Here is a 26,741-nt window from a genome sequence, read left to right as displayed (position 1 = left end):
GAAAAGGATCATTACAGCAGGCAGGAGATCGCCCTAGCTATGAAGAAAGACAAAAGACTGTTTCATTATAACAGAATAGAGGGAAAGGCACTTTGGATCCATTCATTGAGGAAAAATGCTTCAAGAGCAGGGGGGCTTCCACAGATTTCCACAGATTGAATTTCTTTTTGGATCTTTATCTCTCCTTGTGTCATCATTAAATGGTAAATTTTATTACTTATGAAATAAATGCAAAAAACCAGCCTTAATGCAATGTGAAGGTTGAGACACCAGGCACTTGAAAGTCATAGAGGCTGAGTCTCCCTTACACTGCACCAAGTAGACACTCACACTAGTGCAAAGTGAATGCAGTAGGGATGTTAAACACTACCATTCTGGTGTGAATGACTACACAAGGAAAAAACAAAAGAGGAGCAGATCCAGGAGATCCCAAAGGTTGAAACTGCTCTGTCAACATGAACTGGGCCAAACCTGAGTGAGTTATGCTGTGACCTGGCATTTGGCCCCTCCATTTCTACCATAACCGCCCCCACAGAAAGTCTGACATGTAGTTTCTGGTTGGGAAATCAATGGAGACTGGATTTTTATGCTAGTCAAATGTTTCAGTAGAAACAAGGCTCTTTGCTTTAAAGGGCCTGATTCTCTAAGGCTTTGGGCCTGCACAGTCACTTAGAGCAAAGCAAAGTGGATGTAACATGCTACTAACCTGATCTGGAAACATTTTACACCACTTTGCTCTTATTTGGCTCTCGGGCTAGTGATGACACAAGGGGAAATCACATATGTTCCTCTCACGTGCTCTCTCAATCACTCTTTTTAGAAAAGCCCAATTAGCATTAACCATGGTTCCAACCATGTACAGATAATGACAGGTCCCCTGGAACTCTTGAGCTGTCTCATTGAGAACAATCTCAATCTTGCTGCTTGGGAGTACTGAATTGTATGGGGATAGGCCTGCTAGGAGCAGGGTCACTCTTCATGGAAACAGGTGCTAAGGCCCTGATCCTCTAAGGTATTTAGGGACCTAATTCCCCATACTTTGGAGGATCTAGGCCTAATTGCCTCGTTTCAGTTTATGTAACAAAGTGGTTCTTAAAATACATGATGTTATTTCTAATATCAACATCCACAGTAATAGTAAGCCACCAAAATGTGTTACTTGTGCTCCTGGGCATTGAGCTGTGTATGTGTGATGGGAGGCCAATATATCCAAAGAGGATATATTGGAAGTTTTTAAGGACATATTGTAAAAGATAGAGAAAATGATCAGAAACAGAACTTTGAATTTAGATCTTTATTATACAGGTCCATAGCTGTGGTCACCATGCAGTTACACCATAATGAGAATGATCTTGCCAAACGGTTCTCACTAATCAAATTTCAAGAGACCACAGAATACAGCATTCCAAATAACTGGCACTTTAATTTTGATAGAGCAAAAATAAATAGAGGAATGACAAAATGTCCTTTTCACATACAGTGGGGCATATACATGTTTCTTCTTTTCTATAGCTAGTTAGCAGACTAAATCAACATGTCTGACCCTAAATGCAGACCTTTCATTTGAGGGCTTAGAGAGGGCAAGTGTACCCCTTCCCTTTGATTATGAGACAGAAAGCACTTTTCTGGTAAGTGCATACATAAAAAATGAGAACAATGTAATTTTGTATTTCATTACCACTTCTTGCCCTTTTTCCAACCCCTTTGGACACTAAAAGGAAATGACAGGACAGGTCTAGTCAAATATTGGCCCTGGAACTTTCCCTTTATAATTTTCATGGAACTTTGACAATTTAAAAGTTCATCACAAACCTAAGTATGTTCAGGAATCCAACATATCTGGAGTATAGTCACCAGTCAAGAGCTGCACAAAGACTGCACATGTAGTGTTAAGTAAAAGTGGTTACTTCTAAAAAAACTTGTCTTTAAATTTGCAGATCAAAGCAAATCAAGTCTCATACCCTGAAGGATCTTCTTGTAACCTGTCCTTCGATTCCTATTCTACAAACGGAGTTAGTTACAATTTACAGTCCAATGTGATCTTCTGGTCCTGCAGAAGAGCCTGTCTCTTCATCTGAGGAGTTCATCCTCAAAAGCATAAATAATGTCTAGAAACTCATAGAGTTTATGGTTTTAATTTATAAAATTAAACCTGCTCCAGACAGGTAATACTGGTATACAAATTTGCCATCCCTGGGTTCTATCATTAAACAGTGTGCTGGTGCACAACATGTAATGCTGGGTTCCTTCTAACACTTCAGAAACAAGATCCGATGTGATGCACATTAGAACATTGAAGCACTTCTCATTTAACTCTGCAGGGCCCGGGACATGGTAAGCTGCCAGAACTTCCTCCATCATCTTGCCTGTTGACAAAAGGAACAATAACTAGTCATCACTGGTCATTGGAGTGTTTCCAATTAAAAAAAAAAACACACCATGAAAAAGAGAGACGATGTCACTCAATAGCAGCTGTTTCATAAATATCAGGGATCTGTGATGCAGTTTTCAATCTCTCTCTTATCCTTAGCATACTAATAAAGAAGAAATGTATGCTATACTGTATATTTCCTAAAGCACTACCCAGGACTGAATCCAATAGCAACTCTTCTTTTTTTCTGTTCTCTTATTTTGTTCAACAAATTATAATATTTAAAAAATACTTATAAAATGTTCTTTAGGTAAAGAACAACTGCTATTTTTACAGTGAATTCACTGCTGGTGAAAGGCTGGATTGACAAAGCTGTAATTTTTCTTAGGTCACTCTTTTTATTAAAGATACAGTTTAAATAGTTTATACAGGGTTCATAATCATAAACAGATGTTTTAATAAATGACTAATCAGCTATTCTAGATTTTGAAGAGTCAAGAAACCGGTCAAGAAACTCATAATCATCTCTAAAACATACTACTCAGGTCTGTAACATACTGACTGATTACCCTTTATAAACGTACTCCTACTATAAAGTGTGACCCTTTCTTTTTATGCACAGAATAGGTGTAAAAATCCCCCACCCTGCCAATGAGCTTCTGCTCTATAATAGAAGGGCAACCTATGCCAGTGAAGGGGGCAGATCAGTCTCCATCTCCACTCAGTTATTGGCCTCCATTGAGAATGCTAGCCAGGGTGTTACCGTGACAACGGTGACAGTTTGTGCTGGGATCCTAACCGAGCCTTATTTCACAAAGGCCATTACAGAGTCATCAGAAGGTAATGACTCTCAGTCATTACTGACCTGGGCAAGATTAGAAAAAGGACAACTTTTTAAAGATATTTCATATACAGCAGTTATGCAATGAAGTTGCAGAACTGATATCTGTTGTTTTTCTGAACACTCCTGTCACGTCACTGCAGCTATCCAAATGGCCTCTGATTGATTGAATTATTGCCTTTATCGCTTTCACCTAATACGTCTTTACTAGAGTGATATAAGAGCAATTCAAATGTTTTTGCCGTACTGTTTTGTTTAAATTAAGTCGTTAATATCTATAAGTTCCTTTTCAAATATTTTTGAAAAGTAAAGCATCACAGATGAGACATGTTTTGTAGGACCACATGAATTTGCCATAACTCAAGCAGGTTTACAATTTTATAACTACTTTAATGATGCATGCAAGGTGCTGCATAATTTGCACAATGCTATTAATCTGGGCTAAATGTACATCTATCCATTGCCTCCTAAAACAGAGTATATTGTTCAATACAGACCTCCACTGAAAAAAAAACCCCAAACCAAAATAAAAAGAAAAGAAATGGTACTACCATAAATCAGTTACATAAATCATTGAAAAATGTAGCTCTACATAATTTCCCACTATTATTATAAGTGTGATTTATTATTTGCATTGCACCAGTCTCCACTCATGAATCAGGCCTCCATTGTGAAAGCACTGAAATGTGACTGCTAAAAGCCAACAGAGTCTACTAAACATCTCCTTTCAATGAAATCTCTGTGGTAGTAGACTGCGGTATTCTGGGACAGTCTCACAAACAACACAGACACAGATCAATCTCCCTGCCTAATTCAGATTACTTAAAAGATCTCTGTCCAACATTTAATCCTGTGATATATTGTTTTTGTGTTATTTGAGTAGGTCACAAAAGTGGAATAATTCCACAGAACTCCTGTGTCTTTTCTTGAGCTGGAGATGGCGCTGCACAGTATACTGACAATGATATATAATATTGTAGTCACTGTGCTTTGGATCTGGGAGAACTGGAGGCCAGTGGAAACTGCAGTACAAAACCAGGAGACATTGTCAACCTTCAGTTAACCAGGAGTTTCATTTAATTTGGTAGGTAGGGGTTGTACTGCACTAAATTCACAGCGAGAAGAAATTTGTGATGTACAGCATTACACAGATGTTACAGCATGAGGAATACATATACGTCTTGCTTTCTTCAGTGAAAATCCTAACAATAAGGAACTAGGAAAGAAACAGCAGTTGTTTTCAACTACATGGTCTCTCAGCAATTATAAAAAGGGCAGGATGACAGGGGCTGAGTAAAATTCTATTTTGTGGGCAAACAGTTCATTATAGACCATAAGTAGAGCAAGGACTCTCCACTAGGAATCCACATGTGGAAAGGGGCAGGATGGGAGAACTGAATGAAGAATTGTCTTACACATCATCATTCCTGGCATCCTGTGAAAACTCAGCAGGAAAGTTAACCCAGCCTTGGACAGTCAGCAACCTATATTAAATTTCTTGAGAGCCCTCATCAAACTGAGGAACATTGCCCATTAAGGAAGGTTCCCAGGGCTTCTTAAATCAGAATGGCCTAGCAATATAGGAAAGTCAAAAGGGCCCTGGAACTGGTGCAAAGGCAAAGACCTTGTTTCCAGATTGTACTTTACCTCAAATGGATTCCTGAGATGCAAAACAGTTCATGTGTAAGCCAAAACATTGTGGCCAAATTCCAATTTGGGTAAGTATGTCATGCTTACATAAGCACTCTTGATACTTTCACTTCTTGTTCCAGAACTGCTGCGTAGTATTAAAACACCTGTCACATTTCCCCCCAGAGATAGCCTGCATTTCTGTGGTGGCTGATGCTATGTACAAAACTCAGTTATGCAGTTCTAACTAATGCATGCAAATCTCTCCTGAAGCTCTTGGACTATTTGCAAGGTTGCCATCCCAGTCATATTCAAGAGAAAGTTTCTAGGACTCAACAAATAAAGGCAAAATAAAGTAAATTTATATACTGGAATGTGACATCAACATTTTGATTAAAAAATCCAACATAATACAAAAGTCTGAAGTAACAAACTGTAGACATCAACTCCAAACGCATTTCTCCTGATGTTGCAACAGTAGTAATCATCTTAATGCTTATAAGTATTTTAGCCCATTGACTGACTTAAAATATATATCCAGTGAAAGTTCATGTGGCATCCACCACACTACTGACAATGAAATTTCCTGAACTATTTCATTCCTAGAAGTCCAAAGCTCTAACTGCTGCTGTAATTGCTGACGCATTTTACATGAGTGCGTCACATTATGGAACCACCTGATGTCACACTAAGAGGTATTTCTGGGAATCAACCAGGATAATGCATGGAACTTTGTGTGACGTTCCATTTTAATGTATAATTTGTAGTCACCAAGAAATTAAAAAATGCTGACAATCTATTAGCTCACTAAGCCTATGAGCCTTTTGTGTTTTTTGGAGGTGGTGGGGGAATCGTATTTGTGAGTAGCGAAGTCTGGGGTTTGGATCTCTGAAACATTTATGTTCCACTCTGCTTCTCTTTTAAAATTCTGATATTTAAAGTATTATGAAAGATTGCTATCCAAACATGAAATAGAAGTTATGGCATGTGCGATACAGCATGGCCAGAGGGCAGCAGGAGAGTGTTACAAGGAAGCCTTATTCCCTGTAAGGGGAAGAAAGTTTGCTATAGATTAACTAGAGCACCTGAAACCAATTAGAGCGCCTGCAGTCAGTCACATGATAAAAACCCCCTGCTTCAATCAGACAGGGTGGGAGTTGGAGCAGAAAGGATTGGTATTGGAGCAGAGAACAGTTTGAAGAGAAAGCAGAGAAAAGTTTGGAGGAGTGCTGCAGTGGGCTAAGAAGTCCAAGACCCTAGATAAGGGGCACCTGGCTTGTGCAGAGGGAGGGCAGGAAGCCTCCCACAAGCTGAAGGGCAGGAGAGGGAAGTAGCCCAGGGGAAGGAATCATCCGTTCAAGTGGTTCACCACTATCCTCAGGGCCCCTGGGCTCGGACCTGGAGTAGAGGGTGGGCCCAGGTCCCTCCCTCTCCACTCCCCTCCTCAAAGACACTACTGGGGCAATTAATATTCCAATTCAGGGGCAAGAAATGGTGCCCTGAACCCCCCCAAAGAAGAGAAAGCGTGAGACCCATCATAATAGCGCCAGCAATTTGCCACACATGCCATTAAGTAAATTCACATCTTAAAGGGAAGCTGCAGTGTAATATGAAATTCTAATCACAACACTTAACACAGGACTGTAAAATTGCTATGCATTTTTTAAATATCTAAAATACCTTATCAGAGAATATTTAAAAAACAAACAAGAAGCTGCCAATTAGACTTGAGTGAGACTGATCAAGATTGAGAAAATTCAGGACCCATTAAAAGCTACTGAAAATCAGAGTTTCAAAGTTGTTATAAGGAACAGTATGTGCTACATTTAAAAAATTCCTTTGTTTAACTTGAAGTGTTTTTCTCCTCTTAAATATGGCTCTGCAAGTGGCATTGCAGAGGAGGGGTCTATGTCTATTGTTTCTTAACAATATTGAATTCAAATATTCTTAATTTACATGCAGAAGGATTTTCTAATTGCTAGTCCTGCAAACTCAGCCTGGGATTGCAGAGTCAAGGTGGCCTTTTTCCTTCTTGTGCATCTTCGACCATAATAAGGATTCTGGCTCTGAAACCCAACTACACCTATGTAAGCTCATTAGGCCAAATTCAGCCCTCAGTTATGTGGCGGACAGTGTTGCCAACCTTGTGATTTTATCACAAGTTTCACAAGGTATTTGATTTTTTTTATATAAAGTCCTATCTCCTGGCAACAAGCCCTTATATGAGAATCTGAGTTTCCATTTTAAAAAAAAGTAAATTTCTAGTCCTCAAAGTGCCAAAAAAGCTAGAAAATATGACTTGAGTGCAACCTAAAGACCCAACAATGAAAGGCAAATTAAAAGAACTCCAAAAGTATTATTTAAAAAACATCCCATGATTTTTAAGTCAGTCTCATGATGTTGGGGGCCAAGATGATTGATCATTGGGGGGTGGAAACACCCAGCAGTGATAGTGCTGAGCACTGCTATGAGACAGACCAGAGTTCATCTGTTTGTCTTGTTTTCTTGCTACCTGGACTAAGAGGGATATAAAGGCAGCACACTTAATCACCAGGGGAAAGAATACTTTGTGTCACTTAACGGAAATTCTTCCAGACAATTCTTCTTCTGAAGATGTCAGATTTTAGCCAATCATCAGGATGAACACATGTGCATTGTCTGCAAGTATGTTGTTCTGTTTAACAGCTTTGTCAGTGTTTCCTTCCTCTCCCAGGCTTTACTTGCTCATTGGAGTCTGGTTTCTCTTCATCTATTTGATTCCCTCCGCTTCCCCAGCTTTCCCATTTGATTTGATTCCCACCAGCAAGAGAGGCCAATTAGCCTTAAGCCACACCTGCTAGAGAGCTAAGGGGCATAATAGTGATTGAGAATGAAGCTCATCTGGACAGGAACAGGTGGGGCTTCTAAAAGCCTAGGAGTTGAGGCAAGTCTGCAGTCACACTCCCTCATACAAGGGGGAGAGTAGAAACCTCAGAAAGGCAGGGTGGGAAGCAGTCCTGGAAGAGAGCAGTAAGGTCTGAAATGGAAAGTGGTTTGAGGGTCCCTGGATTGGAACCTGGAGTACAGGGTGAGCCCAAGTTCCCTTACCAGCCACTGTAGGAGTGGTGCAGTCAGCATAGTGGATATGGAGACTGCTTGAGACTTTGTGGGATGAGACCCTGGTAGAGGAGGGTGATTGTCTCTGGAGAAGAGAAGACTGAGAGGGGACATAACAGTTTGTAAGTACATAAAAGGTTGTTACAAGAAGCAGGGAGAAAAATTATTCTAGTTAACCTCTGAGGATATTACAAGAAGCAAGGGGCTTAAGTTGCAGCAAGGGAGGTTTAGATTGGACATTAGGCAAAACTTCCTACTGTCAGGGTAGTTAACCACTAGAAGAAATTGTCTAGGGAGGTTGCGGAATCTCTGTCTAACCTGCTCTTAAAAGCCTCCAATGATAAACACCTGTCAGAGATGGTCTAGATAATACTTAGTCCTGCCTTGAGTGCAGGGGACTGGACTAGAAGACCTCCTGAGGTCCCTTCCAGTCCTACACATGTATGATTCTATGGTGACTTGGCTGGAGGGCTAAGCCATGAATGAGAGGCACGGTGGGCCCTGACCAGCAAGAGAGGGGCTACAGAGCAAGTGACCGAGGCAATGGGCTGAGTGTCTGCTGGATGGGGGATGGACAGTGGTGACCTAATTACTCAGATGAGCCACGAGGAGGCGCTGCTGAGTGGTGAGTAGCATGCACTCTGTTACACCATTCAGCAGTGGAAATTCATTTCCTGTGGCTGCAGTGCAGAAATTGCCTCCCTGGTGGCCTACCTGTGCAGAAATAGTCATGAAAATTGAACTTTACACCCTACAGATTTTCTACAAGATAATTTAAATTCTTCACAGATGACAGTCTGGATTGAGATCTGATTATTCAAGAGAAACAGCTTTGATTAAAGTCTTTAATTGGCTTAATTTAGATATATTTTAAGGTCTGTCATGAGCCCACGAAAGCTTATGCTCAAATAAATTTGTTAGTCTCTAAGGTGCTACAAGTACTCCTGTTCTTTTTGCGGATACAGACTAACAAGGCTGCTACTCTGAAACCTTTGATTTGTTTGTGACCTTTGAGGCTATTGATCAGGAAACCAATTGTTTAATTTCTGATTTAGTCTTTCAGGCCTGGCAATGAAAAATGTTTTTGGCATTTTTCCACAGTTCATTTCAGGTTTACCCAGTACTTTATTTCAAGTTTATGATTTTGATGTGGGAAGTGCCTGAGTCCCATTCTGGAACCTTTAGAGATTTTTGTTTCTACAGTAAACCTGTCCAGAGTTTAATAAACAGAGGATAATCTCTATGCAGATTATCTTTGTATCCTGAGCTCCATTTTTCCGGACAACCTGCTGACTTTTCCACACTCTGAAGAAACTGTTGGTTTAGTTAGACCTGAACTAAAGGCCTCATCTCATTTGTTGCAAAATGCAAAGGTTCAATTAATGCATGTAAAATTGCCTGGGATGGTTCTTATGGGAAGACAAGGTGTTCCAAGCAGTTTTTGCTATACTTTTACACCTGTTGACGACAAGGTCATCAGATGTTCTAGCCTAGAGTTCCATAGTGACAGCCTGTTAGACTTACAGTGATAACTACAATAACCACAGAAAATCACTGGTTTAAATTCATTCCTAAAAGATTTTAGGCATGTTTTAAGAGTGAAAAATAATCTGTTATCCCTCCTAATAATAGGTTCTGTATTAATAAAAAAATGACACAGGTTTCTGTTTCTCATTCTGCCACAAATTTTCTATGTAACTTTTGGTAGGTTACTTAAATTCAATTAATCAGTTACTCCTTCTAGAAAATAAACTCTGGCATATCACTCCATGGCCAAGGAATCATTTTGGTGGGGAAGACAAGAGGAGCCATTGTCTTAACATATTTTTGACTCATATTTCTCTTTTGAAATATAGACCAGGCCAGTTAGGAGGTCAGCATCAAATGTAATCTCCACCAGTATTTTTTCTCCATTGGTTACACCAACAGAGAACTGGACCTAGTTTTCATTAATGGCAAGCTCTTTTTTTTTTTTTTAAAGATAGCTGCCCTTGAATAAACCAACGTCAAAATCTACTGAAATTTCAAATTATGTGATGTAATATTTTTGTTAGGAAGACAGAGGGCTAAAAAGAAGCATTAGACACTTGCAACACAGCACTTGCCAATGCTCCAAGAGACTCTCATTGACATCAGTGGGAACAAGATTTGGCTTCAAACTATCCAGCACAAAAATCTTTAACAACTTTGCTTAATTACAATCTATCTATCTTCAAAAGTAGCTGGCACGGGAGTTTTCAAAGAGATTTAACATTAGGGAAAGTTGAAATAGATAGTAACAAGTATCATTTGAGCTAGAGGGAGTTGAAGAAATATTAGACAATAATCAACATTTCAAATCAGATTTACATGTCATTAACACACAACTCAGAAACAGTCTGAAGATTTTACCTCACACGTTAACAGAAATATTCTCATTTCCCTTCTGAGTGAAAATAGTCACTTGCAGTATTCCAGGCCAAGAGGTACTGAAATAAGGTTTCAGCCAACTTCTATTATAAAACCCTAACTATGAAAAGTCTTCTACACTTCAAATATAATCATTCTAAAGAAAGAGATTAAAGAAAGGATGATCATTTGTGAGATTGCTACGAAGAAAAGATGGCTTTCTGAGAATGAGCTCTGACCATCATTTGCTTGAGAGATGCCTCTTAGAGAGGCATTGGCAATTTCCACCAACAGCAGAACAAAAGTCTCTCCTCCACAACATTTTTCTAAGTTTAAAGAAAATGTGTCTAGTTGACATCCACTGAGAGAGATCTCAATCATTATGGGACTATTTTTAACAAAGTTTAAAAAAAAAAAGTAGAGATGATCCTAAACAATGAAGTTCAGAATGAGATCCATCCTTTCATAAAATCATAGAGACTGTAGAAACAGGGTTTCTTTAGTTTGGCCCATTATAGAGATACAGGCTTACTATGAAATTTGGTTCTAAATCTAAGTTTAAACCTTGATCTGAATGCCATCTAAGTTGTACTTTGGGCCTATCTCTACAAAAAAAAGTTCTAATAATCTTTTCCCTGATGCCAAGCTCCACCCCTCCCCCCACCCGATGCTCTATGTGTATTCAGAAACATATCTGTTAATTTCAAAAGTAAGTTTTAATGCTTCTTACTTCCATTAGAACTGCAGAGCCAACACAAGTAAGGCCTGGTCTACACTTTGGGGGGGGGGGAATCGATCTAAGTTATGCAACTTCAGCTACGTGAATAACATAGCTGAAGTTGACATACTTAGACCTTCTCACCGCGGTGTCTTCACTGCGGTGAGTCGACTGCTGCCACTCCCCCAACGACTCTGCCTGCGCCTCTCGCAGTGGTGGAGTACAGGAATTGACGGGAGAGCGCTCGGGGGTCAATTTGTCATATCTAGACTAGACGCAATAAATCGACCACTGCTGGATCGATGGCTGTCCACCGATCCAGCAGGTAGTGTAGACATACCCTAGGATTGAATGAACTGACCCAGGAAAACAGTGCAACTGCACTGTTGTCAAAGTATCATGATTAAAAGACAATGGGGTATAAGTGAACCTCTATTGCTTATGATGCTAGGGAAAGGACCTAGCTTGTCTCTCTGAGTCCAGGATGCAAGGATATCAGTTAGAAAAAATGTTCTTTATTAGTTGCAAACTGAACATCTGTGATATGGAAATTAGTGAGATACAATAAATATGGAGCTCACAATATCGTTTTTTACTGAGTCACTTTTGCAGTGCCAAAGTACATTTTAAGAAAGATTTCATAGTTAAAGAACACAAAATCAGGAAATACAAAATCAAAGGTCCAAAGCAATGTCAACTCAACCACGCTGCACGTGTGTAGTATTTTATAATTTGTTCTCAAGTTAAATACGTACTTATTATATTACTCTTTGATCTCATTCATCTCTTCTTTACAGTTTGACATTCAGAACCCCTAGAGTAATATTGCTGTCTGTATTGCTCTGTTTCATTCTTAGGTCTGAGAAGGGTAAAGGGCTGGGTAATAAATCTTTTTGAGTGTTCTGGTCATATATATTCTCTGCTCATGTTGTGGCATTACTATTATATTGAAGGAGACATGGAACTCATACAAGTTTCTTAAAAGATGTTTTGAAAAGGCACAGGCCTAGTTTTCAAATAACTTCAGGATTGCCACTCATAGAACCAATGGAGATGTGGTTTTCTGGATGCTGGTGCTCTCTGGAAGGGATTTAGTTTAACAGCTCTTACAAAGCCCTACCTGCCCCATGGAATAGTACTGATAGCAGTCTGAGAGTGCTTTCAATCTGCCAATTCTGGACAGAGGAATTCTGACACGATAGTGGGGAGAGAAGGGAGTTAAAATCCTGCAAAAAACCGTTTTTAAGAATAAGATGGCCCCATGTGCACTTGTCAAATCTCTCGCATATCCCGTGAATGGTCCCTTACATTTTTGATAGAAGAAGAACAGTTCTCTTTAACCATAATCAGAGCAGTAAAACTGAAGAATATCTCACACCTATGAGTCTGGGTATAAACAAGTGTGTCAGGAAGCAGGAGGAAGTACACACAAGGAAAAAAAACAAATTAGAATGAAAGTCAATTAAATATACAGTGGTTGTTAGAACACAAATACAGCACAATAAGTACCTTTAGGATACTATTGTATTAATGAAGTTATATTGAATATTTTGAAGTGAGGATGGATTTTATACTGTTATCTGCTTTTTAGACTATTTTGGACTATTACATGCAAGTCCAAACTATATCCCAGCAGTGATTAGACCAGTGGTTCTCAAACTTTTTTACTGGTGACCCCTTTCACATAGCAAGCCTGAGTGTGACCTCCCCCCTATGAATTAAAAATGCTTTTAAAAATACATTTAGCATCACTATAAATACTGGAGGCAAAGTGGGCCTTGTGGTGGAGGCTGGCAGCTTGCGACCCTCCATGTAATAACCTCGTGACCCCTTGAGGGGTCCTGACCCCCAGTTTGAGAACCCCTGGATTAGAGCATGGTAACAGATACAGCTAGAGTGGGAGGAGGGGTCTGTATTTGGTACCACTTACAGCTGTATCAATCTAAGTTCATGACTATGAAACTAATTCCTGTTTAAACTGATGGAAATTAATTACACTTGAGACTAAGTGCAAGGTAAGGTGTAGGTGCCTTATGGTACTTGCCAGTTTTCAAGGGAAACTGTTTTTCTTTATCAAACACTGGAGCTTTCTCCCATATCTGGAACTCTGGCCACAACTTTCCAAGGGAAAATGGTTCCCTCTGTAGGGCACTTGATATCTCCAGGAAATCAGATAACACGAGGAATGCAGAGAGAGAGGGGGGTAAACAGAATAAAGAAGCTAGGGGTGATTAGATTTATGAAGACCTCGAGTCTAGCACAAAGGACAAAACTCCACACTCTGTCTTCCCCTACATCCTCTCTCATGCTCCAGGCAGTCATTCCAACTATACTGTCCATTCTTTCATTTATTCACTTAACACTCGCCCTCTCTCCCACACACCCAAATCCAGTCACAACAACTTCACCCCCTGTCATTGGTCCACTGGGGCTGGGTGAGCCATGAACTGGGGTAGCTGGTAAGGCTACTCGGGGACTTGGGAGAGGGTAACCAATGAGCTTGAAGAGAAGAACGGGAGATGACCAGATGTAAAAGTGAGAGTCAGTGGGCAGGAAGCCCAGGACCTGGTTTGAAAATTAAGCTGGGGAAAACAAGGTTGTATGGAGGAATTAGAATGGTGTGTGTATCCAGGAACTTGAGTGTTGGAGGCACTGGCCCAGGGTCATGCAGCTGAGTGTTGTGGGAGGGTAAGCTATAGCCTATGGCGTGGGGAATAAGGGGTGTTGGTTATGTGTGGTAGTGAGGGGTTGTTTTTGACAGGAGGAAATGGGGGCTGAGGAGAGCTGGCTCTAGTAGCATAGAGCTCTGTGAGGAGAGGTGTGGTTCCAGGCCCTTTGGGGAGCTGGGAGAGGGAAACTGAAGTCTGGTTATGTGTATGAGCCCTTGAGAAGTTAGAGTGGGGAAAAGAGGGCTGGGAGGGGGAGGAACAGAGGTCCTTGGTCAGAAGAAGTAGGAGTCTGGGGCCTCAAGGATTCCTCTCAAATAGAGGAAGGCATGGGGACAAGGATCTGGACTTTCCTCCCTGTACCTGGTTCTTCTGATACTCCTGCCTCAAAACTAAAACCCAAATTGGGTTGAGGCAAATAAGGATGGGAGCTACTTGCCCCATGCTTGCTTGAGGCACCTGCCTCCCATAGTTGGCCCCATTTAAGGCTGAAATGGGGCTGCTCTGTCACTAGGAATTCTCAGCTGTTTTTCCAGGGCTAGCTCTTTGCTGGATATGATGTGTTTCCCTGGGGTACATCTACGCATGTTGAGGGATCAGGAAGTCAAAACTAATTAGCTGCTTTATCTCGATACAGCACATGCAGGAAGCTCTGACTGGCTGAATTTTCCCAAGGAGATGGGTGGAACACAGAGGTCAGCCAATTAGAATGGTTTTACCTGTAGACTGAAGGGTTTTCCCACAGCCCCTGTTCTTTTTGTTTAAACATGCAGAATTCAACTGATGTAAAATTTTTTTTCAAAATTAATGTTTATCTGTATGTGTCAGCTGGCAATTAGTGCCTAGTGAGTCATAGATTTTAAAGCTAGGTAACTTCACCCAGTTACCGCTGTATTTTGCCCAATAACTTGTTTGACTAAAATATATCTTCCAGAAAGGCACTGAGTCGTCACTTGAAGACTGCAACAGGTGGGGAATCTACCACTTTCCTTCATAGTCTATAGTTGTGGGTGCACCTGCTAGACTATTGTGCAAGTGGTTGGTGAGTAGAATATACAGGCTTAGAACTTTAGTGTGATCTGATCACTATGATAGTTTAATTTATTACATTAAAAAACAAATATAATCTTTATGAAATGAGAATAAAACAATTTTCCATTAGAATTTCCATTGGATTTGGTTACTTTGACATGTAACTATGTTATACCCAATATAAAAATATATGCCATTAACTAGAAAAAGCCCATGTAGCCATGTCCAACTCAGCACTTACATATGATAAACAGGCAATTGGGTTATTAAGTATTTACCTGAGCAAATGTAAAATTTAGGATGTCTGAGTTTGGTGTCTGTCTGTTTGCACGCTGTATGCACTAAGCAGGTAGTGTAAACCACCTTATAGCTAATATAGTACTGAGTGACTGTGTTTCACATGTAAAATGTCACTTTCATATTTTCTCTTCAAATTCAGTGAGCAATGATAAGTAATTGGTTGCCTAATGTCCTTTAAAATATCTTTAATTTTTCCAAATGAAAATATGTCCTTACATTGTAAGCTATTTTGAGGGGCACACTCGCATAATTTAGACATGGCCACTGCAGGAGCACTCATGCAAGAATGGTGCTGGTTCCTTTTCTTCTACATTAACTGACTTTAGATCTGTTAGGACGGTGTCTAAAAGTAGAAAAATACCATAATTTAAGTTTGCAAAACAAGCTTTTTTTAAACTGAGCATTCTTAAAAAATTTCAGTCAACACCACCACCATGTTCCTGGTATCAACTCATTACATGTCAGACTCGGGCTTTCCCCTAGCCTTGGAAGGTTTCTAGTTAAGATCTACTATACGAGACTCTCCACTAAATATTTGACTCTCAACTAGTTACTGTGAATGTGTTAAATGTTCCCATTGTTCTGTGAAATGCCCTCTTTAGGGGTTACAGGCCCAGCGGCTGTTGCAGGAGCTTCTGTTGGCCCTTGAGGAGTTGTGCTGATGGGGGTCCCAGGGAGGCAGAAAGGAACCACAAGTGGATAAGGTTAGGTAGAATCCCTGCAAGAATGGCCTGTACCTTCCCAGACCTAAGCTGCTGCTGCTGGTTGTGGGGCCACATCCCTGTTTCTGTAGGAGGTTCAGGATGAAAATTCTCAAAGAATGTGTAGGAGAGGGAGGAAAACTTCAGTTTCCCCTATTATTTGCATTACAGTAGTGCCTGTAGGTGCCAAATGAGTCTAGGGCATCGCTGTGCTGAGTACTGGACAAACACATTGTCCAAGACAGCCCCTGCCCTGAACAGCTTACACTCTAAATAGACAAGAGTGGGAGAAAGGAAGTATTATCCCTAATTTGCAGATGGGAGAACTGAGACACAGAGAGATTCATTTGCTCAAAGCCACAGTGAAAACCTATGGCAGAGACAAGGCTTGAACTTAAATCTCCTCTAACCCACTGCCTCAATCATTAGACCATCCATTCTGACTTCTACAGAAGAGTAGCCCATGTAGGGGATGATATGGTTCTAGATCTAGCAATACTTATACACAAAGGGTGCCATCAGGAATAGAAATGGTGGATCCAACTGACTTATTGATGACTTACTTGAATGTGAGAGAGAACCCTCATTTCGGAAAGAAGGAAAACTGGATGCTTCTCATCTAAGGTAGGAAATGCATAGCATAAACATGTAAGCGTATGGATCATAACACTGAGATACTTAGAAACAACAAGAGGGATGAAAAGAAGTTCCAAAGAGAAATTGTTTCTGGGAGTTAAAATGATACTTCCCTCTGACCTGCTCCTACAAAACACAGATGGGATGGTACAAATTTGCAGAAATTTTACAGGAATTTCTTCCAAAGGACACAGTTGCCCCTGCTATTTCCAGCAAAACTCCTAACACATGCAACATTTTATATTTTGTGTGTGTAAAAAAAAAAAAAAAAAAAAATTGCTGTTGACTTAAATTGAGGGAGGAAGGGGAAAAGTAGAGGTTGGAATTTACTTTGACCAAATTTTCCTAGAATATTCTAATAACAGCTACTAAATTAGTGGGGGGGATAGGGGGGAGTATTCAGCAAGCATTTAAGCACATACTTAAATCCATACATAACTAACTCCTGTCTTAAGTGCTTTGATAAGCTGGGACCATAGACTGTAACCATATGATCTTGGCAGGAGTCAGGATTTTCTAGGACAAATTGAATTGAATACACACAAGAGACATGGTAAGCATATGTACTGTCTGAGGAAAAACATGGAGGATCATGATGGAGAAAATACCTATATATACACACATGATCCTTTGATTCTGAATAACAATGCCTTTCAGTTGGATAGGTGCATCTTCAACTGGGTTTGCACTCATGTACTGGAGGAGCAGAATCTGGCCCTTTAAAAACCTGTGCTTACCCCTTCCACTCCTTATCCAAACTGAGGATGAAGAGATTAAAGCAAAGGAGGGGAACAATTAATGTGTGTATGATGAAAAATTGAAATCTATAGCTTTATTTTCAGCACAAATGTATTGGAATGCCAGAGTTCTGGTTTTGTAATTGTTTACATTCTATAAATTATAAAATAATAAACCAATTTGAAACCAAAAACAGGCAAAAATATTTTTCACAGTAGCAGCCGTGTTAGTCTGTATCTGCAAAAAGAACAGGAGTACTTGTGGCACCTTAGAGACTAACAAATTTATTTGAGCATAAGCTTTCGTGGGCTACAGCCCCCTTCATTGGACGCATAGAATAGAACATATAGTGAGGAGATATACATACAGAGAATATGAAAAGGTGGGAGTTGCCCAACCAACTCTAAGAGGCTAATTAATTAAGATGAACTGTTGTCAGCAGGAGAAAAAAAACTTTTGTAGTGATAATCAAGATAACCCATTTAAGACAGTTTGACAAGATACTTAACATGGGGGAAATAGATTCAAGTATTTGTGTCCTATAGTGAAACCTGAATTTCTCAAGTGCAAAGGATAAGATAGCATCTTTATATACTGCAAAAACAAATAGTATTGATACCAGCATGAGTAGTCTTTTTTTATTGTGATGACAGATTTGTGGATGCAACTACAATACAACTTTATTTTGTATATCATCTTTCATACAAATTGTACCGTTGTTTTTTTTTACACAGAGTTCAATACAGTTTCAAAGTTAATATAAAATGAAATCATATGAGGAAATTAAGAACAAATGTGACCATCTAAGTGTTGATGGTCAAATATGAGTGGATATAAAAATGTTAGTGGATTTTAACCTGCGTTTAAGGGAAACCGACTAAGTCCTCTTGTTGGACAAAAAAATCAGATAGAAATCAGGAAGACCTCTGGGTTGAGAAGATAATAGAGGGAATGGAAGAAAGACCTTAAAAATTAAACCAGACATTTGGCAAATATTTATAGCTCTTTGTTGTCTTAATGCTTTTCAGATGTTGAGTACTGAATTAATCCTCACAGAGCATCTGTGAAGTTGGTAACTACAGATTATTGTCCCAGTTTTATAGATAGGAAACTAAGACAGGGAGTTTCACTGATTTGCCAGGCAAAAAGTCAGCATCAGAGTCCAGATTAAAACTCAGGAAATTTTGCCACACTTTACTATATTCTCACCAGCACTGGGTCATACTTCTCACTGGAAAGAATGCAAAGGAAGTTGTTTTCTAGTCTTTTTACCTTTGCTGGATAGTTGTACTTCTTTCTTTACCTTTAGTGGTTTGCTTTGCAAACAGACATTTGTAAATGTTTATACAGCTACACAATGGATATGACCCCAAACCCACCAGCAACTGGCAAAAAAAGGGGGGAGAAGCAATATTCCATAGTTACTATATAATTTTTTTCTGGAAGAGACTTCTCGTTAGTCATCTAGTTCATCCTCCTGTATTATGGCAAGGACTGAATTAATAATTTTCAAACAATCTCTAATAGAGGGGTGTCTTGTCTAATCTTGACTCTCTCATGTGAATGCAACTATAAATCCACTTGGCAGGTTATTCTACAACATAACAGATTTTATACTAATACCGTTTTTCTGATTATTAAAGTAAATTTTTCCTTGTGGCATCTTAAGATCAGTATTCAACACTGAGAGGCAGTGGATAGGGCAAAGGACTGAGACCCAGGATACCTACATGCTAATTCCAACGCCACTGTGTGAGCCTAGGCAAATCAATTTTCCCCCTACCACATTCTGTGTGTCTTGTCTATTTCGACTGTAAGCTTCTACTATGTGTACCAAGAGTACCTAGCACAATGGGGCCCTGATCTTAGCTGGAGCTTCAAGTAATACAAATAATAATAATATTACTACTAGTTGTGCCTGTGAATACTTAGGATAATCCATATAATAAATGCTTCATATTCTTACAGTAACATTACTTAGACAATCGCAAAATACTTTATAAAAATTGTCAATAGTAGTCACTCTTCCCTCTATAGATCATATCATCCCAGGGTCTTTTGTATGAGCTAGAGAATACCTTATAATTCTATTTGTTAGCCACAATTAAAGCTCTACTTTGGACATTTCACTATGTTAAAAGCTCAACTTCCAACTAAACAGTTTGCTGTATGCAGTGTTGTTGTAGCCATGTCAGTCCCAGGATATTAGAGACACAAGGTGGGTGAGGTAATTTTTACTGGACAAACTTCTGTTGGGGAGATAAGCTTTCGAGCTTACGCAGAGCTCTTCTTCAGTTGTGATTGTCACAAGTTTAATGTATGCCTTACTGGTTTATCACAAGTATAGGCTGTGGAATCCACTTTTGGGGACTTTGAAACATATTAGTTTTACTACACATTCAGAGTGGCTGGATTCCAGTTGCGAAGTACTGTAGTAGTTCACTGTAGATCTTAATCCTTAACAGGCAAGACTTTCTACTACAATTCTGACTTTTACATGTAAACTGTAAAGCTTTAAAAATTAACTGATCATGATTCAAAATATTCAGGCGTGTGTATGTACAATTAAAATGAAAATATATTTACATTTAAAAAACCCCAAATCTTTAAGAATATTTTTCTTCATCTCCCATGACCGGAGTTTAAGATTTGTTTCTTTACCGTCCAATAGCTGATAATACAACAACCACAATATTGGCACTTCTTGTAGAGAGAGAGAAAATATCAGTTGTTGAGTGGAAAAACATAGGGCCCTGAACAGAGAATCTGTTAGGTAAGAGAGCCCTGCTTTTCAACTGGATTGTTTCAAATTGTAAACCATACTTGTAATTTTTAAATTACACACTTTATAAATGACTTGGGTTCTTAGTTCAGGTTTTGAAAAGAGCACAAAGACCTGCAATTTACCTTTAGTAATCTATAAGGTGCTGGTTGTTTTTTGTTTAGTTGTTTTTTTTTTATAGCGATCAGTGAGAAATTGGGTACTTACAATAAAATTAAGTTAAGCATTAGCATGAAAGTCCTAGTACTTTTCTGAACTCCTTACTCTTAGAGTATTAAAAGCTAGTAGCTGTGTGGAGTTTGTGGTGCATGTAGAAGGAATAATAGATTTTGAATTTTTGATTTTGTATTATTAAAATTAAATTTCAAGTTCCAAAGTGTTAAAGGTAATATAGGACTGGGGACAGCTTTGTAACTGTCTTATTGTCATGAATCACAACACTATAGGTCTGATATTGTTCCCACTGATGGCAATAGGGAAAAGATCAGGCCCCTTATATAGCAAAATCGCAAAAGCGCTCATCCTTTTCCTTGTCTTGAGAAATCTGCAGACATTTCAAGATGATAAAGATTAGCTTCATCATGAATAAGCACAGATAATTTTGGCCTTGGACCCTAGCATATTGTGATGTCCTGTTCCTTTAAATGGTCAGGGGGCTCTGTTCCCCTCCCCTCCCAGTGCAAAGCCTCATTTTTGTGTTAGTTTCAACATGCAGCCAGAACAATAAAGGCAGCACAGCAGACAGTTGGGTGTCCATCACCTCTGTCTGTGTCTAAAACTCCTTCTCTGCTGGCTCCAGAAATATAACATTGATAACGAGGAACTTCTATCCCACTCATGTTCAGTGCTGCCTATGCCTGACTAAGAAGAAATAATAAGCAAATGTGATACTATGAAAAAAGGGGGATAAGTCCACCTAGAAGCATAGGGTGACAGACTGCTCCTGGGACAGTGTGAACCAGCTAGCTAGAGAGGCAAATAAAGGCAGAACATGGATAAAAGTTCTGCAATTACCGCCTGAGCTTGTGCAAAGGAGCAATGAAGCGCAAGCAAGCAAGCGCCATGTTGACTGACCTCCTGCAAGCGAGCAGAGAAACAGTCTTAGCCTGAACTGAGGGTCTGTTGCCAGCAGAGGGAGCCCAAGTATCGCACTTACATTCAGGAAGGCTGTCGAAGTGGCAGTTGCAAAGGAGACCACAGAGAAGGACTATCTGGACTCTTGTGTGAACCAAGAAGTTCATCTCATGCATCGGTCAGACAGGAAACCATGGAATGGAAAGAATTGCCATGTAGCCATTGTGTACAAACTAAGCATGCTAAGAAGGATTGCTGGGCACATCAGGTTATTTGCAGAAAGTGGTAGAAGAAAAGGACACATTGCCATGACCTGTTGCACAGTTCAAAGACCAACAACAGAGTAACCATATATCCAAGAAGATACCTAAGAAAGGATTGAAGTCAGGAATTCATAATGTGGCAAAAAACAAGAGCTCTAGTGACACTGACCAAGACCTAGCACTACACGTTATCAGAAGTTGGAGACAAAGATGGCATCTGGGTTACATCCTTGATTAAAGGAGTTCCTACAATGGAGCTGCTGTTTCATTGATTTCTGCATCTACCTGTAACCAAACTTTGTCACAAGTTCCACTGAAAGAAACCTCCATGGTTTTGAAGACTTATACTGGAAAAAACTCAGTCTCAAAAGGGATACTCCAGGTGAAAGTTCAGCTACATTAGTGATACTCAGACTGCAGTGGTTAAGGGGCCCAATTAGTGATCAACATTACCCAAAAGGCAATGTTGATAGGCTGTTGCACCTGTTAGGCCTGAGTTCTCATTAACCCAAAGAAACTTCAAAGCGTTCTATCTCAATTTGATGGATAAGTTACTCATCACTAGTACAGCCATCAACAAAGAAACAGCTAAGGATGTGCTTTTTCTTGTGAAGGAAGTGGTACTACAAGGTACAGTGTTGGATCAAAAGAATCCCCAGTTTAAACAATTCATGTAACATCAATGTGAATTATCTGTGAAGCATGGTGACATTTTATGGGGAATACAAGTGATCATTCTGAAATAACTTCAATCTCAGGTTTTGGAAACTCTTCACAAAGGTAATTTTGGCACTGTATGGATGAAGGCCATAGCCTGGAGTCATGTTTGGTGGACAGGATTGAGAGACACTGAGAAGAAGGCAAAATGCTGTACTACACGTCAGCAAATTCAGCATGATTCTGTCCCAGCTCGTCTGAGGCCATGACCAAGGGTGTAGACTCCCTGAACAAGTATTCATGGGGATTTTGCTGGACAGTTACCAAGACCATTGGACATCCTTGTACCTTGTTTAGCCAGTTCAGTTTACCATTACAGTTGGTGAGTGAGAATGGATCTCAAGTCTGTTCTGAAGAATTTCAGAAGTTCCCAGCTTCCTATAGAACTCAGCACACACTCTCAGCTCACCATCCTGCTACAAATCGATTAGGGCCATGCTTTGTACAAGCACATAAGTATGCCTTAAAAGCTAACACGTGTATTGAGTCATAAGCAGAAATTGGACCATTTCTTATTTGTCAGTAGGAACTCACCACATGCTATTACCCAGGAGTCACCTGCAGCTCTTTTCTTGAAGCAGTCTTTCAGTACTAATTCGGACCTGCTACATTCTGATGTTGCCTCAGGTGTAGCCAAATCCCAAGCTACGCAAATTGATCGATGTGAGACTTGTCATCATTCTACTCGAGTCAGAGACTTAGCGTGGATTTGTAACGATGGTTGTGGTGTGAAATGAGTACCTAGAGATCTTGTAAAAGGACCTATTTCATTTGTGGTAAAACTGATGGTATTTTATGGAAATGATATATGGATCAATTGCAGCCTCGACTAGTACCAGAGTCGAGGACTATTCCAGTAGAATTTTCTGTTCCTCCAATCCTTCTTTCATTACAACTCCTAATTTTGACAGCTTGATGGAAGAATCTTTGCTACAAGCTCCAGCTGATTCCATACCAGATCCAGTTGATTCCTTACCAGACTGTTCCTGTTGTTCAGGACACTGCTGCACCACCATCACCACATTATCCCAAGAGAGTGCAAAAACCAGTTGTGCCCCTGAATTTATAAGCTGTTTAGCTAGTGAGTTGCTATTCCAGGGCAGAATAATTCCTTGCAATTTAAGAGTCTATGCTAGTCCACCCACAACTTTTAGTTAGGTTATATAGTATTTCATGTTACCATGTAAATGATAATATATATGTGTTTGGAAAGTTTTTTAAATCAGGGTGGAGGAATGTGATGTCCTGTCCCTTTAAATGAGGAGGCGGCTCTGTGCACTCCCACCTCCTCAAAGTAAAGCCTCACTTTCCATGTCAGTTTCAGTTTTGCAGCCAGAACAATAAAGTCAGCACAGCAGACAGTTGTGTGTCTGTCAGCTCCCTCTGCTGATTACACATCTATCTCATTCGTTTCTGGCTCCAGAAAAATAACACATTAAACTAGATACTGCACTTCACTGCAGAATCCATGTAATTCTGTAGGAAGACTGACCTTTATTAGACTTGCCCTCTAATAAGACAGAAAGGTTACATGCATAATTACCCTGTAGACATCAAAAAAGTCTTGGGAGGTAGGAAGTTTGTCTTCATATATCTTTGAAAAGTATTACAACACTGTCAGTACTTCAAAAATACTAAACTGTCTCCCCCTCTTAAATAAGCAACATAATCAGGGGCGGCTCTAGCAATTTCGCCACCCCAAGCACGGCAGCACGCCGCGGGGGTCGCTCTGGTGGTCGCCGGTCCCGCGGCTCCAGTGGACCTCCTGCAGACGTGCCTGCGGAGGGTCCATTGATCCCGCGGCTCCGGTGGTGCATCTGCAGGCACGCCTGCGGGAGGTCCACCGGAGCCGCCTGCCGCCCTCCTGGCGACCGGCGGAGCGCCCCCCACGGCATGCCGCCCCAAGCACGTGCTTGGCATGCTGGGGCCTTGAGCCCGCCCTGAACATAATCCAAGTATCAGGGATGACTTTGGCCTTTTGAGTACAGATGAAGTTGTGAAATGGGAAGTAAAGTCTTCCCTTGCAGAAGAGGATTCTGAAAATGAGACTTGATTAGAAGAGAGAATAGCCATCTAACTGGCCACAGGGTTTACACCTTCAAGTGCATACCTACAAGACTACTAATGACATCACCAGAAAAGCCACCTCTGCCAAATTCAATTTGAAGGCAGAAGGAAAATGTAAACGTAATAGAGGTACCAGTTGTAGCTCCAGTTAGCTTAAGATGAACTTTGTACATAAAGCAGGGATTCAAACACTCTAAATATTGAATATATAGCACATCCTCTCCAAAGTTATGCATTTACTCTATGATGCAGATAATTTTTCTGAAAATTTAAAAGTAAATCCACTGAGAGTTAAAAATAGTTTAAAAAATGGAGTTAGAACCTGGTTTCAGACATTTTTGGTCCTAAATATCTTAACACAGACTCTTAAAACTTCCTATAACTTCCCCAAAACCATTTAAACCTTTCAAAAAAAAATTTTAGGAAAACGCTTTTTCTGGCCATTCATCTTCATAACTGAACATCTCTCCTTCAGCAGAGGCTGACTCATCATATTTTGCTTCAGAGAATTCCATGGAAAAACTGCAAGAGAGCAAGTTATTTACTAGCCTGAGTGGGACTAATGCCATGGGGATGCCCTCAGTTAAGATGTCCTTCTCAAAATGGCCACCATCTCCTATTCTCAACTGGACAGTGGCAATTCGCTGCCCATAGCAAAGATGGCCACTGCATCAATTAAGCCACTCCTCAAAGTACTCCTCTTCTGACAGCATAGTGGCTATCATGTTCGTTGAACATAGCTTGGATTTTCTCCTGTTGGGAACAATGGGAGATAACAGCAACTTTGAAAGAAGACTAGCCCTTAGTTAAGATGCCTACACTGGCAAGGTTAAAGTGCTTGCCCCACCTCCATGAGGGACATAGCTACCAGTGCTGGGAGCATGGTGCACTGTCTATACTGGTGCTTGACAGTGCTGAAACTTGCTGCGCTCAGGGGGGTATTTTTTTCACACCTCTGAGCAAGAAAGTTGCAGCGCTGTAAAGTGCCAATGTAGACAAGCCCTAAGGGAACTAGAGACCTCCGTCCGACTGAGAAAAGGCCATTTTGAACAGGCTATTTTGAAACAGGGCAGTTCTTCAAGAAATTCACTGAAGTTGAACATCTTTCTTCTGCCTCTTCTAAAAGAGAATTTTTCAGTTAAGAAGAATAGTGGCAAAAAAAATCATTAATACCAAATATTTCATTTAAAAAACTACCTGCTGCACCAGATCTACTCAACAGGGAAGTCAGGGGAGAAGGTGAAACAAGGAGAATGTTTGTGTGTTCATGAAGAAGATGGAGAACAAGAAGGGGAAAACTGCAGTGAGACAGCAAGGAAATGTGGGGTTGGGGGGAGAGGGTAGAACTAGGGTGTGTGCAGAGGAATGTGGCGATATGCAGGGGAGAGCGGAGGGGGGAGAGGGGCGCTACAGCCAACCCTACAGATACTGCTAAGGCAAAAATCTTCAGCTGCCCACATGGGTGCGTGCACATGTAGAATGGAATCAACATGAGCAAGCACTCGAAGAAAAAAGCACATTACAGTGATGGTGTAATTATTCCAAAAACAAGCATTATAACCCCAGGAAATTCAGAGTTAAGATTACAAAAGAAATCTAAACGAATTAAGGCATGAAAATGAACAGCGAGCACACACCTTAACTTAATAATATCACTACATGGTAGCATTAACTATATATTTATGATTTAGACATTTTAGTGTTCAGTCCCAGATTAGATTAAACTGATTTTCAAATACTTTTTTCCTTTCCTCCTGGTGTCCTTATAGGAGATAAGTTATGATTGCTTGGGTGCCCTAACTGTGTATTTCCATACCTTACACTTATTTAAATTTATTTTAACATTAATTCCAAATTTTCTGGGTTTCTAATGCTTGTTTTTACACCATCTGATAATGTATTTTACACTAAATTACTAACATGTAGTCTCAACCCTAACTCCATCTGTGTGCAGTATTTTTCTGAGAAAGAATGCCTTGTTCAAACTTTATATTCATTATGACTGACCTATATACACCTAACTATGCCTAGCTATGGTGACCAGATAGCAAGTGTGAAAAATCGGGACAAGAGGTGAGGGGTATTAGGTGCCTATATAAGACAAAGCGCCGAATATTGGGACTGTTCCTATAAAATCAGGACATCTGGTTACCCTAACCCAACTCATAGGATAGTCCTAGAATTTCCTGAGTGCTGTCTTAACCATTATAGGCCAAATCTTGTATAAACAGCTTTTAAAGAACGTAAAAAAATAGATCTACAAAAAATGGTCCCACATTTATTTTTTTTTTCTTATTTGATTCAAAGCAGTTAGTCACAGAATTGCCATCATGGTTGTTGAAATAGCTACAGGAATCCAACCCCCAGGTTTTCTCTAATCCTCTTTGAAAAATGTCATAGTGCAAAGCAAGTTTCTCTGTATCTCAAAACTGTATTTCAGAAGATTAAAAATAGAGCAACATAGTTAATTTATGAAAATAAGAAATCATGACAGTGTATGAAGAAATTAAAATGCAGAACATTTGCCAATTTAAGCAGGGAAAACAAAGCAGAAATCTGAACATTTGGTGCCATTACTGAATTAGAGCACAAAGGCAATGACTTCAAGAAAAGGGGAAGATCATTTCAGTATACTAAGGTGATGTGTACAGCATAACACTTAAACTGACAGTACCAAACGTTCTTGATCATACTCATGTTTCTGAAGCCAAAAGGGTACCTT

At 39.9% G+C, this 26,741-nt stretch overlaps 1 protein-coding gene across 1 annotated transcript in view; it reads right to left on the bottom strand.

The window, feature by feature from the left end:
* Positions 1–1,292: 1,292 nt before the first annotated feature.
* SCAF8 (SR-related CTD associated factor 8) overlaps positions 1,293–26,741 on the bottom strand; it is a 152,314-nt gene continuing 126,865 nt past the window's right edge. The window contains exon 21 of the mRNA XM_045009405.1: positions 1,293–2,366. The gene's annotated coding sequence lies outside the window, so the exon portion shown is untranslated. The remainder of the gene's footprint in view (positions 2,367–26,741) is intronic.

This window comes from Mauremys mutica, chromosome 3, assembly GCF_020497125.1.
Source record: "Mauremys mutica isolate MM-2020 ecotype Southern chromosome 3, ASM2049712v1, whole genome shotgun sequence".
NCBI lineage: Eukaryota > Metazoa > Chordata > Testudines > Geoemydidae > Mauremys > Mauremys mutica.
The sequence above is the reverse complement of the archived record's forward strand: the minus strand, read 5'-3'. Positions and strand labels throughout refer to the sequence as shown.